The 17,283-nt window shown below is 40.7% G+C and overlaps 1 long non-coding RNA gene across 3 annotated transcripts in view; it reads right to left on the reverse strand.

Annotated features, from left to right (window-relative positions):
• The window catches only part of LOC123384002, a 287,319-nt gene that overhangs the window by 58,135 nt on the left and 211,901 nt on the right, over nucleotides 1–17,283 (reverse strand). For all 3 annotated transcript variants that reach the window (XR_006594474.1, XR_006594473.1, XR_006594475.1), the window contains exon 4: nucleotides 13,958–14,065. This is a non-coding gene — a long non-coding RNA (uncharacterized LOC123384002). The remainder of the gene's footprint in view (nucleotides 1–13,957; nucleotides 14,066–17,283) is intronic.

The raw sequence follows: 17,283 nt of genomic DNA on the forward strand, positions 1-17,283 counted from the left end.
AATTACCATGTAGCAGGAAGTCATTGATCCCACCTCTCTAAAACAGAGTGAGTGGGAGAGTTGAGCAGGATAACCTGGGATACCCAAGGTTTTATTCTTCCTAAAGGGAGTGCAGTGGAGTAGAGCAAGCACTTTGGACTCAACCATTTGGGATTCAATTCTGCCACCTGAACCTACCTGATAATGCCACCAAGATAAGTTATGTCATACCTTGGTTTCCTCATCTGTAGAGTGAAGACAATTGTATATAGCTTATACTGAAGATTAAAGGAGGTAATGCATGTAAAGCTTGTGGCTTTGTGCTGGCATGTATTAGGGGCTCATTAAATTGTTCCATTCTTATTTTCAAAGTTAGGTTATAGAGGGAAAGATCATGGGTTCCTCGTCCACCACCCCCCAAATTCAATTATGTTAATGGGTCTGTCAAGGATACTATTTCCATTTCTTTTCAATTTTTATGTTCCTTTTAATTTTTTACACATTTTCTTTTCCAGTTTTGAAAATAAATTTGAGAATCAACTTGTCGAGGTCAACAAAAGGGATAGTATTTCTTAGAAGTGAGAACAACTTTTCATGTATTTATTATTTCCTTCATATAGAGTTGTTCACAGGATTGAGGGGTTGAGATTTTTTCCATCGGTTTTAGCCTCCAGTCAAATATAAAGCAACAAGTATGAGAACTTATTTTAGAGGGGAAAATATGGATTTAGTGAAGCCAATGTCCCTTGAGGATCTTTCCCCAAGATGACAGTCCCTCAGTGCATCTATCCTCTCCAGTGCTCTCTGCCCATTTTTCTTTGCCCTTCCCCTTCCTCCCTCAGCTCCCAGTGTTGCCTGTCTCTTGACCGCGAAGCTCCATTGCTAACACACCCTCCTTCAGTCTCATCCTCCTCGCCTATGATAAGAGCCCGTAACTCCTGCAAAGGTACGGATTGCCTGGGCTCGCCTTTGGTTCTGCCCACGGAAAGCAGTGTGATCTGGTAAAATGGGGATGATAATAATAGTACCTATTATATTTGTATACATGTAATTTAAGTTTATATATAATACATACATAAGGTTATATTTAATACACACAATTTAAGGTTGCTATGAAGATTCGCTGAATTGAGATATTATTAAGCACTCATAAAAATAACTGATAGTAAGCACTTATACATTAGCTATTATTTTTCATATTTTCTGTAAAAATAAAATTAATAACTATGAATCACACCAGTATCAAATGAGATATTGTATCTAAAAGCACTTAATCTTGGGCCTGGGACCAAGTAGCCCTCAATGATGATAGTTATGTAATAATCTGTGTTCTACCTGTAGTGAAATTGTTTCAGTTTCTCAAATGAGTGACACTCTCTCACCTCCAGATCTCTGGATACTCTGTTCCCTCTGTCTGGAAGACTGTTCCACTACGGTGACTCCTACTCATACTTGAGGTTTTTGCTTACACATTGCTTCTCTGGGAAACTGTCTTTGTCAACAGTGCAGAAGGGCTACATGTCCTTGCTATGGCCTCCCTGTCCTGCTCTAGCACCTTCTCATGGTACAGTAGTGTGCCCTGCCTCTTTTGTCCGTGGTTCTGCTTTCCACAGTCTCAGTTACCCACAATCAACACAGTCTAGAAGTACATGATCGTCCTTCTGACTTCTTGTCAGAAGACCAGTGCCTGCCTAACATTACATCACGGTGCCTACATCATTCACTTCACTGCATCTCATCACGTAGGCATTTTATCATCTCACGTCATCACAAGAAGGGTGAGTACAGTACAGTAAGATATTCAGATTATCTTGAAAGAGAGAGACCATATTCACATAACTTTTATTACAGTATATTGCTATAACTGTTCTATTTTATTATTACTTATTGTTAATCTCTTACTGCACCTAATTATCAATTAAACTTCATCATGATTGTGTATGTATATGAAAAAACATAGTATGTATAGGGTTCAGCACTATCTGTGGCTTCAGGTACTCTCTGGGGGTCTTAGAAGTTATCCCCTGTGGATAAGGGTAGAAACTACTGTATTTATTACCCTTTCCAGTAATTGCTGATTTTACTGTCCTTCCTCCCTACTTGCCAATAGGCAATGTGAGAGAAGCTGCGTCGTTCCTGATATATAACCTACATTAAATAAGTAACAATAATGACAATAGTAAACTTGTTGAAAAAAATAAGAGAAAACCAGGATAGAGTAATTCCATGAAATTCAATGGACAAATGTGTTCCAACAAGGGATAATTAAACAGTGCCAGATGCTGGTAGACATGTCAGGGAAGCAAAGGAATGAAAGGTACATGTGGAGTTGGGCCATTAGGAAATTAGTAGTGACCTAAGAGAGAGCAATTTAACGATGTGGTGGAGCAGGGAGCAGCCTGCAGAGGGAGGAGCAATGAAAGGGAGAGGAGAAACTGGAGCAGCGGTTTCCAAAAAGCTTGGCTATGAAGCAAAAGAGAAGCCAGGGAGAATAGAGCACCTGGAGACAGAGTATGTGCGTATGAGGCCGTAACTCTGGGGGGTGTGCCTGCGTGTGTATGTGAGACAGACAATGCGTGTGTGTCTGTGTCTGTCCAGCTGTGTCTACATGTAGCTGTGGGTAAAGGTGCGTCTGTGTGTCTCTCCCGAAGTGTAGTGTATATGTGTGTTTGTGACAGGGTAGGGTGTGTAAGGTGGAACAGACTTGAAGGTGTTCCCCGGTTGAGGAGGAAGGGTCAGTGGGAAGCGAGAAGTCACCAGAAAACCTGTTAAGCCTCAGGATGTGACCAGAGAAGGAGCTCGGAGGGCTGAGGTTTCTGTGAGTTTTGCCTGTGAGGATTTCTTTTTACTTGGTTTTATTATAACCCACACACTTAAAAGAAATTTTTTTAACGTTTATTCACTTTTGAGAGACAGAGAGACAGAGTATGAGTGGGGGAGGGGCAGAGAGAGACAGAGACACAGAATCTCAAGCAGGCTCCAGGCTCTGAGCTGTCAGCACAGAGCCCGACACGGGGCTCGAACTCAAGAACTGTGAGATCATGACCTGAGCCAAAGTCAGATGCTGAACCGACTGAGCCACCCAGGCACCCCTATAACCCACTCACTTTGATTGTGTATATTGTTTCCCTAATTTCTGTCCTTATCTCTCCCTCCCACCACCCCTTTCCAGTCGACATGGGTCTGGGAAAACCCAGTTACATTTCCCTGTCAGTGAAAATACTTGAGTGTCCCTAAGACAACAATCATTGTCTCCATTTTTACTTATAAAACACTTTTTGTGCTATCATATCGACAGAGCCTGAAAGCAAATTAACAAGGGATGCATTTATTCGTTGGAAGTATTAGCATATTCTAGATATGCTATACATAGATTTAGAACTTCTGAATTAAAAATGCAGGGGATAATATTGTTTAAGACTCTGCTTCTGGTTTTGAAACTTTTGATATTTGTTCATTCAAAAGGACATTGGCAGGATTCAGCAGGGGATGTTGAATTCATATTACAAAGAGTACCAAGGACAAGTAAATGAGTCAGCCACTGTTTGCAATTTTTCGCTGTCTAAATTCCTGTGACATGAGACTTACTGAAAAAATTTTTATTTTCTTAGAATGCTAGAAAAGAGGGAAAACTTTGAGCAATGTTTTCAAGAAAATGTTTTTGCTCTGAAAAATATCACACACAGAAAAGAGAAAGGTTTTTATCTTTTATTTTCACAGCAAATCCTTTTTCAAAGGAGCTATCAGAAATATTCTGGCCTTAATTTAAAAAAAAATGCTTGAACTTGAAAGAAAATATTTTTGCTGAGTACTCTTTAAAACTTCATTTTGAAGGGTGCCTGGGTGGCTCAGTCGGTTAAGCGTCCAACTTCAGCTTGGGTCATGATCTCACGGTTCGTGGGTTCCAGCCCCACATCGGGCTCTGTGCTGACAGCTCAGAGCCTGGAGCCTGCTTTGTATTCTGTGTCTCCCTCTCTGCTCCTCCCCCACTCGCCCTTTGTCTCTCTCTCTCTCTCTCTCTCTCTCATAAAATAAACATTAAAAATATTCATTAAAGAAACTTCCCCCCACTTCCCCTTGGAAACCATGCGCATGTAAAATATTCACAAAGTGCCAAATGAAATAGAGTGAAAAGTAAGTCTTCTGACTCCCACTCACCAAGTCTCCACCCTAGAGGTAACCACTGTTATTAGTCTTTTGTGGGTTCTTCGGGACATATTCTCTGCCCTTACACTTGCACATATTTACATGTTTCCCTCCATTAGTAGCAGGCTATATACACAGTCACCTATGTAGCTTTTTTTTCTGAATGGTCCTTGAACTAGAAAAGTATAAGAAAAATACTACCAGACATCCCCACCAGCAAAGAGCATTGGCCCATAAAGGACCAGTGAGATCTCCACCTCCCCTTCCCTTCCAGGCATTAACATGCACGGAGGCTTCTGTTTTGGACTGAGGCATGAGGGAAGAGCAGGAAGGAATTTGGGGCAAGGAGTGTCTGTGGCTGGTGCAGAGTTAAGGAGGAGAGTTATTTTATAACCTTAGACTGGGTAATATGCCCAAGGTCAGAAAAGCAAAGGATTTATGGGAAGTAGGAGATGGTCAAAAGTTAATTTCTGGGAATAAGAGCCATTTCGAGTCCTGGAGACCAAAGGCCACACACAATTGGAGAGGAGGCCATTCCCCCCACTTCCCCTTGGAAACCAGCAATAATCTGACACTCCTCAAATCTGCAGGCAGACAATGTGGAAAATTATAAGCCAGAGTAGGAAGGGAAGGAAAAAGCAGACACCACGCAGTTACAGACTGGTTTGTGGGCATTTGTGTGGCATCCTTTTGGGGAACTCCCAAAAATAACTTGGGGACACTTGGAGATGTGCTAATTACTAGTCACCAAAACAGTTGGAACTCTTACCATCATATTTTGCGCATAAAAATAGACTGCAACTTTATTTTATACTCCCAATCTGGTGAGGCTCAGAAGACTTGGATTATATGTAAAACATGAATATACTAAATATACAACATATGCAATACCTTGTAACAGAATGGTGGGATAGAAATTTTGATTTTAAAACAACAGTTACCTATTCCAAGTTGAAGTGCTGAGCCAGGATTGAAAAGTAAGAGATTGAGAACTAGCAGATAATTTTTATACTCCTCACTCTTATCAGGAATGTAGAAATGTAGAGAAGAGTTTGAAATATAACTTCTTTTTTATTAAGTTTTTTTTTAATTCCAGCCAAGTTAACATACAATGTTATATTAGTTTCCAGTATACAATACAGTGATTCGACACTTCCATACATCACCCTGTGCTCATCATGACAAGTGCACTCCTTAATTCCCACCCCCTATTTTACCTGTCTGCCCAACCCACCTCCCCTTTGGTAACCATCAGTTTGTTCTCTATGGGTAAGAATCTATTTCTTGGTTTGCCTCTCTCTCTCTCTTTTTATTCCCTTTGCTCATTTGTTTTGTTTCTTAAATTTCACACATGAGTGAAATCATTTGGTATTTGTCTTTCTCTGACTGACTTATTTCACTTAGCATTATACTCTCTAGCTCCATCCAGGTTGTTGCAAATAGCCAGATTTCATTTTTTTTATGTCTGAGTAATATTCCATTGTGTGTGTGTGTGTGTGTGTGTGTGTGTGTGTGTGTGTGTACCACATCTTTATCTATTCATTTATCAATGGACACTTGGGCTACTTCCATATCTTGGCTATTGTAAATAATGCTCTTATAAACATAGAAGTAAACATTTATCCCTTTGAATCAGTGTTTTTGAATGTTTTGGATAGACCCCCAGTTGCATGATTATTAGATCATAGGGTAGTTCCATTTTTAACTTTCTGAGCCAGTTTTTGACAGTGGCTATACCAGTTTGCATTCCCACCCATGGACCATAAAGATTCCTTTTTCTCCACACCCTTGCCAACACTTTTCCTTTCTTGTGTTTCTGACTTTAGCCATTCTGACAGGTGTGAGGTGATATCTCATTGTAGTTTTGATTTGTTTTTCCCTGATGATGAATGATGTTGAGCATCTTTTCATGTGTCTGTTGGCCGCTGACATATAACTTGTTAGGAGAGTATCTTAGGAGAGCTTTACTGAGAGTCTATGTCCTCTACAAGGGCAGGTTCTGAGGGATGCCTGCCCCTCACCTTACGCCACGTCTTTAATCAGACCAGCAGGAGAATCTGACAGGTGTTCCCCACGGTTGAAAGACATAGTAGGCATATAACTCTCCAGAGAAGTCTCCTGGGTGAGATTGGCTGCAACAGACAAGCGGAAGAAGTGGTGTAGTAGGAGCCATCAGCCTCCTCGAGTTCACTGGGGCTAACAACAGGTGTGTACTTCTTGTGGGTGTGCTGTGGGCCATTGGTGAGAAAGTTTGACCCCGGAGGCATCCTAGGTTCTTTCCAGAAGGGCTGCAGAGAGAAATTAGAGGTGGGTATTGCCGGATTGCTAGGGGCTAAGGAAAGCATAAGAAGCCAGTCAGCACGGAAAGACCCAGATCCAGAGAACTTCAGGTGGCTGATTCCTAGCAAATGAGTGGGTTTTCAAAATAACCCATAAATGTGTTCCTCAACAGAATCAGCTTTAAGCAGCAACCGAGTCCAGATGGTGCTGCTACCACATGCCTGGTCAGAGGACTCTTGTTCCCCTTGACTCTCCCCTGCTCTCCAGCTCCAACATCCACTCCATGCTTGGACAAGCAAGTGGGGAGGAAGGATAGAACTGGATGAGAGGAGGAGCTGACTGACCATACTCCAGGGGTGGAGGGAGGCTTCAGCTTTTAATCGTGTTCTGAATCTTGATTACCGCATGACGCATGATGGAACATTTTAACCGAAGCGAGACTATTTAGTAACTAACAGTAACTGTAGTGACCACATATTTCCATTTCATTCAAGGGCAGAGGATAAACTGCTCTGCTAGATATACAAGGATGCAGTGCTGCACGATCTCACTCCACACGCGGTGTGTTTATGGCTGATAATACTCACCTGTAGAAGTGGGGCAGAACGTAGAAGACATTCTTGACTTCTGCATTTTCTCTTCCTATCTTCCGGAGGTTCTTCAAGTTTTACTTCCTTTGCATGAATTTCTTTTTTGCCAGGGCGCTAACACTTCCTGTCATGGCTTTTGTATCATTTCTTTCCTCCTTTTATTCTCTCAGGCTTTCTTTCATTGTCTCCGGCACTGCCCTGAGAGCTATTAGCTCTCTTCTCAGGATGATATGTTCACTCCCCACAGTGACAACACTGGCATTTTCATTCTCTTCCTTTAGAGGGAACATCCCAAGGATATTGCCCTCTAGCGCCTGTGAGCACTCAAGAGCTAGGGTAGTGGCACAAGGACTGCCAGAGACAGGTCAACACCTCACAATTCACTCGAGGTATCCGGCTACTTGTTGAAAGTGAAATACCCGTAGTTAGCTGTGTCTAACAGCAATCACTGTGGATCCTTCCAACAATGTAAATCGGACCATCACTTTGGCAGACTTAAGGCTCTAGCTTATAAACGCCTGCAGAGGTATGAACACCAGACTACTGGCTCTGGAGGCAGGGAAATGAGCTTCAACTTCTATATCCACTGCAATATATATTTGTGCAGGCCTGAGATGATTACTTCTCTGAATAAGGAGGATAGTGATACCACCGTCCATTAAATGAGATAATAAGCATGGCATGTTTAGTGCCAAAATGCTAGCGATAAGGAAGCATTTGCTAGGTATTTAAAAATGTTTTTAAAATATTTATTTATTTTTAAGAGAGAGAGAGAGACAGAGACAGAGAGAGAGACACAGCATGAGTGGGGGAGGGCAGAGAAAGGGAGAAACAGAATCCGAAGCAGGCTCCAGGCCGTGAGCTGTCAGCACAGAGCCCGACGCAGGGCTCCAACCCACACACAGTGAGATCATGACCTGAGCTGAAGTCGGACACTTAACCGACTGAGCCACCCAGGCGCCCCAGGTTAGGTATTAACTATTATATTTATAATCCTGACTCATTTTATTAATCCCAGATTTATCCAACTCCTGTATTCCCAGGCTCTTAGTTACTTCTTCCTCTTCTTCTCTTTCTTTCCTTTCTTTCTTTTTCCTTCTTTCCTTCCTTCCTTCCTTCCTTCCTTCCTTCCTTCCTTCCTTCCTTCCTTCTCTCCTTCCTTCCTTCCTTTCTTCCTCCTTCCTTCCTTCTTTCCTTCCTTCCTTCCTTCCTTCCTTCCTTCCTTCCTTCCTTTCTTCCTCCTTCCTTCCTTCTTTCCTTCCTTCTCTCTTTCTTCCTTCTTTTCTTCTTTTCTTTCTTTCTTTCTTTCTTTCTTTCTTTCTTTCTTTCTTTCTTTCCTTTTTGGTCAATGGCACTTTCATTTACATAGGTTTTTCCTTCAAGGCCAGGGACTTCTTAATGATCTGTATGTACAGGAAGTTTAAATGACTTGCAAATAGTAATCCAGAAAACTGTGTCCTTGTTGCACACAGAATTGATTTCCCCTTCCAACCTACCTTAAGACTAAAGCTGTAAGATGGGAAAGGGCGTGGTTAAATTATAAAATATTAGCTCAATAGGATTTCTTAAAAGTTCTGCTTCTCTTGGTTGATGTTTCCCATTTTGTCTTCCTTTCTTATTGGTTCACTGCTGAGCACATGGAGAGGTTTAAAAAATACTTCTTGACATGACAGCTGCTTTGGACTGTCATTTCTAAGTCTCCATTGACATTGGAATCCTCAGTATATTCCCTTCTCATAGCCATGTAGCACTAGAATTTTTTTGGCTCATGGGAAGACTACACATCTCTTCATTCCAGGTAGAATCAGGATCTCAATTTGCATACTATTGATATTTTTGCTCCCTAGTAACTGGTGGAGAAAGAAAAAACAGCATTTGGAAGAATATTTGATCCCTCAGGACCTACATTGTGGGCTTGATGGATGGATGGATAGATGGATGGAAAGAAGAAGATACACCACATACCTCAAGAGGATTCAAGAACAGAGCCCCTCCCAGAGGTGAAGGCAAGTACACAGCTCATCAACCTTTCTGAATGCTACCTGGTTCTATCATCACGTCAGTTATGCTTTATTTCGCGGGGTTAAAGCAGAATTTCTTATAAAGAAAAATAAGATCTATTACGGTTTGGAAGCCCTTTGAAATAGTAATAATTTTACTTTTAAAAAAATGTTTTTAAAACATTTATTTATTTTTGAGAGAGAGAGAGAGAGAGAGAGAGAGAGAGAGAGAGAGAGAGAATGAGTGGGGGAGAGGCAGAGAGACAGGGAGACAGATAATCCAACGCAGGCTCCATGCTGGCGGCACAGAGCCCAACAAGGGGCTCAAACTCTCTAGCTGTGGGGCGCGCTAGTGGCTCAGTCAGTTAACCATCCCACTTCAGCTCAGGTCATGACCTCGTAGTCTGTGGGTTTGAGCCCCACATCAGGCTCTGTGTTGACAGCTCAGAGTCTGGAGCCTGCTTCGGCTCTCTCTCTGCCCCTCTCTCTTCTGCCCCTCCTCTGCTTGCTGTCTTTCTCCTTCAAAAATAAATAACCATTAAAAAAAATAAATAACTCTCGAGCCGTGACATCATGACTTGAGCCAAAGTTCGATGCTTAACTGACTGAGCCACCCAGTAATAACCTTACTTTTTAAATGAGATATACATATCTCAAAGCAGGGTGGTTAAGTTGCCTGCTTGATGAATGGATACAAATATTTTATCGCTTTGATGAGCAGCTGTCAGGGAAATTGTAGACAGTTGGAGAAATCTTTACAATGTTTTCCTGCATTAAGCCAGGGCACTGTGTGTTTCTTAGCCCATGGTTTAAGTTCTACTTCGGAGGGAAAAAAATAATAAATTTAACAAATATAGATTAATGATGATAAAAGTTTAAAAAGTTCCCATACTTAATATTTTATTCAAATAGTTTTGGGTTAACTGACTTGCAGTTTTTGTTACTCTTTCTCATCTGCCACACTTCGCAGCAAGAAAACTCATTAATATGCAATGTTTCTATCCCTTCGACTGCTTCCTCCTACTGTCCAAAATATATTCAATTCAAAATCTGTTTAGTCAAGCAGACATGAGGAAGAAAGAGAATTTCTATGGTGTTTTCAAAAGCTGATTTGTGGCAAAATCATTTTATTATATGTGTTCAGGCCTCAGAGAGGGGAGTCTAGAGAAAATTTCCCTATGCCATGAGAGTCTCCCAGGGGAGCCAAGGGGGGGTGAGCAGGAGGTGGCCTCACAGCAACTCCCCACAGACCCCCACCCTCTCCTGTCACAGGAGGGTCACAAGGTGCTCCCTCTAGACTCAGATAAGCTGAGGTTCAGCCTTCCCCTACAAAGACACCCCGAAGTCACCAGGGTGTCGTCATGGAGTCTTTCCCTGCATTCTTCTTAGTCAAACAAGCTAGTTAGAAACTTGTTGCAGGATGACAGGATACATAGGTTAAATAAATTTTAATGAAACTGGGTCTTAGGCCCTCCCACTAGTGCTTTTGATGTTGCTTATAACTATGGTAACTGGTAATAAAATATTATCCATTCCTCCATCCTGACTCCAGTGTCGTGACCAGCTCGATACTTGGAATTCTCCCATTTCCCATTCAAGCTTTCTCATTAACTATCATTGGGATTTTAAGATCTATGCTTTTAAAAAAATTTTAACCAAGGTCAAGTTGAAGTAATTTTAAGCGTATAACATGTATTTCTACACACACTATACCAGGTCAATATTCAAATGAAAAACGAAAAATTAAATGCACTTCAGATGCAAGCAAAACCAAGTTCCACATTTCACACCTTTTCAATAGTTTATAGAACCAGCCAATCTTTCTTTCCTTTGTAAATTGCTTCTTCCAAACCCTGAGACTATAAGACAATTAGCAGGCAGACTAGTTTACATTTGAAGACACTGCTTCTATCCTTTTGCCATAGGATCACCTAATGAAGTAAGAATGTATATTCCCCAGGCGCCTGGCTGACTCAGTCGGTTGAGCATCTGACTCTTGATTTCAGCTCAGGTCACAATCCCAGAGTTGTGAGATCAAGCCCTGCATCAGGATCCGTACTGAGTGTGAAGCCTGCTTAAGATTCTCTTTCCCTCTCTCCTCTGCCCGTCCCCTGCATGCACTTGCTCTTTCTCTCTCAATTTAAAGAAAAAAAATAAAAAGAATGTATCCTCCTTAAATGGCCAGAGCTCTTCATGCAGGACAATATGTATCCACAATTTTGGCTGTTGTTATTTCTTATTTTTAAATTAGAGTTTTCAATTTTATGAAAATTTAGAAACACGTACATCATTTGTAAAGTCAAATGAGGCATATTAAAAATAAGCAGTGCCTTGCTGGCCCTCTTCCCTATTCTGCTTTTGTTCACCAATGAAGCAAACCCAAGACCGAATCTTGACAACGGGAGGACCAGCTACTTATGCAACTACAGAGCCAGGGGCGTTGAAGTGGGCAAGAGGCCGCTCTGGTCTCTTTCCTCTAAGTAGGTCATCAATGAAATTACTCAGACTGAAAATATTCCCTTCTATTTTTTTAGTTTTTTTACGGAAATTCCATAATCTCTTTCTACATGTTTTTGCAGTATTCTATTACCTGAAGAAGAAAAAAGAAGCTTTAGAAAACAGTGATTGTGAACATGCCCTGTTTGTAAAATCCATGGTAAGTAGAGTCGGTAGGAGATGGCTAACTACACTTTGAGGTGGCCATGAGAATCGAGGGACTGCTAATTCTGTGTCATTGTTACAAGTCTCTCGGCGCAAATGGATAGTTCTGTATTCAGTCCTCGGTGCCCATAGCACCCACTGAGAAGCCCTGTTCCAGGACAGACACCCCTTAAGTCTGTTTTGAATAACAGTAGACTTCAGAGAATGGGTGGAACATATGATTTGAAGGGCTGACTCTGTGAATCAGAACTTCAGGAAACCACAGTGAATTATCTGGCAATTAAGCATACCCCATTGATAGAGCCTGAATCCAGATCAGCCTCGGCCCTTTGCTTTAGGATTGGCAAAACAGCCCCTGGAAGCCCAAACAGTTTTGTTCTCGGGCCATGGTTCCCACCTACTGCCTTCTTCTCTAATCCCCTTTCAATGGGAGGTGGTATCAGAAATACCATTTCCGCTACCGCATTAGAAAGCAATAGAGCTCATGATGTTTGTCCTGTGTCTTCCGAAACCAAGCGTCTCCCATTCTAAGACTTTCAAACAAAATTCAAAACAGTGGCCTTGGAGCAGAATTTCAAGGGAGGCCCCTACAAAGCCCGCCAACTCCATGGTTTCCAGTAAAAGGAACTCCTGCTCCAGTCTTTTGAAACCTGGTTCAAGTAAAATACCATTCTCATACCAGAGTGTGAATCACATTTCCTCCGTCCACACAGCTTCTATAGTCTTGCCAGAGAGAGCATTTACCCCTCCACTTCCTGATTAAAACACACACACACACACACACACACACACAAAATTTGGCTGGCCTATTTTTAATATGCTAATTATCTCCATCTGTAAGTGCTTCCTAGCCTCTTTGGCTTTTCTTGGCCCAGCCTCAAATCCCAACCTCTCTTCCAAGGGAAAAAAAAATGGGTATCCGCCTTACGGCCAGAAGCCAAGGTGCATAAAGAGAGAACTGAACCCTTCAAAAACTAAACATAAATATGGTGCAAATTGGCAATCAGAGTTTTAACACTAAGTCTTTTTAAAGATAAACTTTACACGAATTTACTCTTTTCCACTCGGTTCCTATGAAGAACAGCTCCCCAAGATATTTAAATCATGGAGACTCCTATGTAGACGTCCCCTGATATATTAGAAAATCAGTATCAGCCCATCTAAGTGAAGCAGTAGACGCCATGATGTTAAGCCTCCAGGCTTTCTATGGGCCATGATTGTTTTGTTCGTGGACCTTATGTTTAGCTGTAAAGGCTACATGAGCTACCACATGAAACCTCATACTGTGTGATGCAGGAAATAACAACAACTTTGAAAAATGAAGTACACTTTCAAAATAAAATGTTTTCTTTGGCCCCTGGGAATTTGTTTTTAAAGTTGGGAGAGGAGGGATGCATCTTTAGCAGAAGCATCATTTATTTCATGCCTTCTGTTTAGGGAGGAAGTGGTTGGGGTAAGGCCAAAACTTGTATAATTTCCTGACAAATGTGTAAGGACAATCATTTCAAAAAAGCCTGTTTAACCACTTGATGCGAAGTGTGCTTTTTGTTTTCCTACAAATACTTTAGAAGTCAGAGAACGATTTTTGTGTGTTTTAACTGTCGAAAAGCTTCCAAAATCCACAAAACTATTTTAAAATTGGTCATATCTTACCGTTTTCACTCTTGCCACCGAAGACTGGTTTTGGCATTTAGCCAGAACAAATTCGTGGGGGCAGATGCTATTGGTTGGAAGAAGAGAGTAAAACAAAATAGAAAACAGAACCCAAAGTGACAAAGACCCCTCCTTGACCAAACTGTGGTCGGATTCCTGAGCCTGCTTCTTGACAAGGCTTCCTCCTTGGCCTGCCTTTAGCAAGCATCCTACTAAATCAGTTTAGTGAGAATCCCTCCCCTTGATATTTGATCAAACTCCTCATCCCTTGTCCTTGGCATTAAATATTTGGCCTCCCTTTAGCAGGAATCCTGGTAAGCCTGCTTTAACAAGAATTCCCCACCCTTGATTTCTGAGTAATTTTCTATTGCTGTCTGCCTTTGCTATATTCAGAGTTCAACTCGACTTCTCTCCCTATTGTAATAGTCTTGCACAAAGCCTTCCTTGCCATTTTTAACAAGTGTCGGAATGATTTTTCTTTAACAAGGGATATGAGTAGGGATTAAGACTGGAAAAAACATCAGGAATTTAAAGGTCCCAAAACTACAAATGCTCATCCAAATAAATATTCCCTAAACAACCTTTGAAGGTTATTTGAACCTTAAAGTTATTGTTTTCTAATATTTACTATTTAAAAAAATCACTTACCTATGATGTCTTCGTATTTCTGCACATTCCACTGCCATCCCGAGTATGACAACACTTGCTGGTATAACTCTCGCACACTTTTTGCAATTAACCATTTTCACCTCTTGTCTAAAAATATAACGAACAAATTACATTCAGTTACATGTATGCAAAAATATGTGTGCATGATTACAATAAAGAAAAGAAGAAAGAAAAAAAAGCAGTTAAGTAAGGATGAACAAATAAAGTCATTTTTTCTTTAAAAAGTTTCTTTTGTTGGGGCACCTGGGTGCCTCAGTCAGTTGAGCATCTGGCTCTTGATTTCAGCTCAGGTCATAATTTCATGGTTGTGGGATTGAGCCCTGTGTCAGCTTTGTGCTGAGTGTAGAGCCTGCTAGGGATTCTCTCTCTCTCTCTCTCTCTGCCCCTCCTCTGCCCCTCCCTCCCCATTTGCATTCTCTCTCTTAAAAAAAACTTTTTTTTGTTAACTAGACATATTGTGGTGATCATTTTGCAATATATAAGAGCTTTGAATCATTCTGTTGTACACCTGAAACTAATGTTATATGTCAATCATGCCTTGGTAAAAAAGTTTATTTGTATATTTAAACAAATGGATATGAGTAGCTTATGACTTGGGCAAGTCGTTAAACCTCTCCAAGCTTCACTTTGCACCTCTCATTTCCCCACAAATCGGAGCCCCTCAGTGGTGCGTGGCAAGTACGACATCGACTGAGGCTTTGTGTTTTACAGGAATAATTTGAGCAAGTTTTGTATCCTATTTACTTTAGGTTTTAAGTTTTGCTTTAACATAAAAGAAAATAAGGCTTTAAATAAGTGACCATGGAGAAAATCCACCATGTTTCTTCCGCGTCTTAGAGAGCACTCTGGCACCCTGCTATCCACCACAATCTGAAAAGCCAGGCACGAGATACATGCTATGTAAGTGTGGGAAACAGGAGCAAACAATATGCAACACCCGCTCTCTTACAAAAGCGTTTCTCACTTTCAAGTCACATACTTAACACATGAACGTATACTTCTTGCAAAAACTCAAGTTAGCTGCTTTTTACCCCATTCCCTTACCAGAGATAACCACTGTAAACAATTTAGCATTACTTCAGATTAAAATTTTTTTTAATGCATATTTATTTTGAGAGAGAGAGAAAGGGAGAGAGAGAGAGAACACAAGGAGGGGAGTGGCAAACACAGAGAGAGAGAGAGAGAGGTTGAGAGAGAGAGAGAGAGAGAATCCCAAGCAGGATGCAGTGCTCAAACCCATGAATGATGAGATCATGACCTAAGCCAAAATCAAGAGTTGGGCACTCAACCGACTGAGCCAGCCAGGCATCCCGCTTCAGATGTTTTTCTAATTAATTATATATGTATACATAATTGACTTCCCCTTATAAATAGCACACTGAACACTACTGACTAATACAAAGCTTTTTTTTTTCTTAGTCTTTCTGAAAGAACAGTGTACTGTAATACAGTGTCCTTCTAAAGTCTAAACTGCTTTACCTCACTTTGGTTTTCAATCCACATTTATGACCTAAAATTCACATTCCACAGCAATAGGCAGATGAATTTAAGGAGTAAATATTAACCCTGGCAGAAACTGTATACTAACTTCTAATTTTGTACGCTGTGGTATCTAAATTTAAAAATAGGAATACTATCATATCTCTAATTTTATTTAACAATGTAATGAGAAGCTTAAGTGGATCTTTTCAAAATGAGATCTTAATTGCCTTTGTAGCTTCCCCTTGCTCTCGGTAATGACAAATCCATTATTCCAAAGGCAGCAAAGATCGCGGAACTAGAGTTGTAGTCCTGCTTTAAAACTGCCTGAAATTCTGTCCTGGGGTTTTCTCTTTCCATTTTTCCTTAAGGCTGTATTTTAAAATATTTATTGGACTTTAAAATTGGCTACATTGCCTTGGAAATCTGGAACCCAGAGATATCAGCCCCCAAAGAAAGAGGAAATGAGTGAGAAGTAATGTACATGAACTGGGGCCTCTGTTGTGTAAATAGTGGTCTTGCCCGACCAGGCTTGGATTCAGATTTATCCTGTCCTTTTTATTGTTCCTAAATTTAGCAAGACAAACATTTCCCCTAGCTATACCCTAAATCATACCGAGCAGGTCAATTTGATTTGAGGTCATAAAAGGCAACGCAGTCATAATAAGTTTTTGCGAATGTACTGCATTATGTTTTGTGACCACTGAGGGTTCTCAGACCAGCTAATTCATTACATTTGTCATCAAGTTGAAGGAATTCTTTAGGAGCTTTACAATGTTTAGGGACATTTTTTTTGAAGAAAATAATAATCTTTTTATAATAAATATTCTGATTTAAAAAACATCCTTGCATCTATTTTTTTTTAATAAGACTCTAAATTTTTGCTTTACGATACATTCCTAGAAGGGGATGCTCTGTTCTCCGTAATGTAAGACCCTCTTGCGTTCGTGCTGTTCGAGAGGAAGAATCTGAGTAGTAGACTGATCTGTCTTTTCTCCTGCTTAAACTTGCCTTGCTCATACTCTCTTCTCTGAAGTCACGTTCATCGCCAGCATCTGCAGTGGCACAGCCCTTAAACCTGCACGGTCCTCATGACAGCAGCCAGGACGCAGGGCAAGAGACGTAGATAATTGTGTCTCAGAGGCCTGGATGGTGTCAATCATTAGAACAGGTGTTTCGAGCCCCCGGTTGTGCTGTAGCAGCACTGAACAGTTCCCAGGGACAGTGGCACCCAGGTGCTCTTTAATACGTTTAGTGTTTGTTTGTGTTTGTGTGATGTGGGGTCACCTGAAGTACAGGGTCCAGGGAAATGCTTAGTTAAGTATGCTGTTGCATAAAGGCCACTCCTTGTTTCCAAATAAAGAAAAATGACAATGTTAACTTATAGTTTTCAAGCAATATTTAACTTAAAGAATTTTGTCAGTAACTGTATGTGTGTGGAGGCACAAGGAGTTTAAATTCCTTGTTTGCTTTTATTTGTGATGACTGATGCCTCCTGTATATGTTTACCCTTTTGAAATGATTACCAGGAATTCATAAAGGGTTCTCTTGATAGAAACAGATATATAACAACTTATGCACACATGTGAGTTAACATAAAAGAAAAAGCCATCGTGAATTCAAGCACCAGATGGATTCTATATGAAACCTCATCCCATACATGACTGATTCTGGAATGATACAACTACCTAAAATGTAGTGACACATTCCAATTTCTTTGCTAGAGCTCCGGTTTTCATAGGATGTGTTGTAGTCTTTGGTGCTATTATTCAGGACACATAATCTCATTATCTGTTAAATTGATCAAAACATTAAGACTAGTGTTT

This window comes from Felis catus, chromosome A2 (genome assembly GCF_018350175.1).
Source record: "Felis catus isolate Fca126 chromosome A2, F.catus_Fca126_mat1.0, whole genome shotgun sequence".
Lineage (NCBI taxonomy): Eukaryota > Metazoa > Chordata > Mammalia > Carnivora > Felidae > Felis > Felis catus.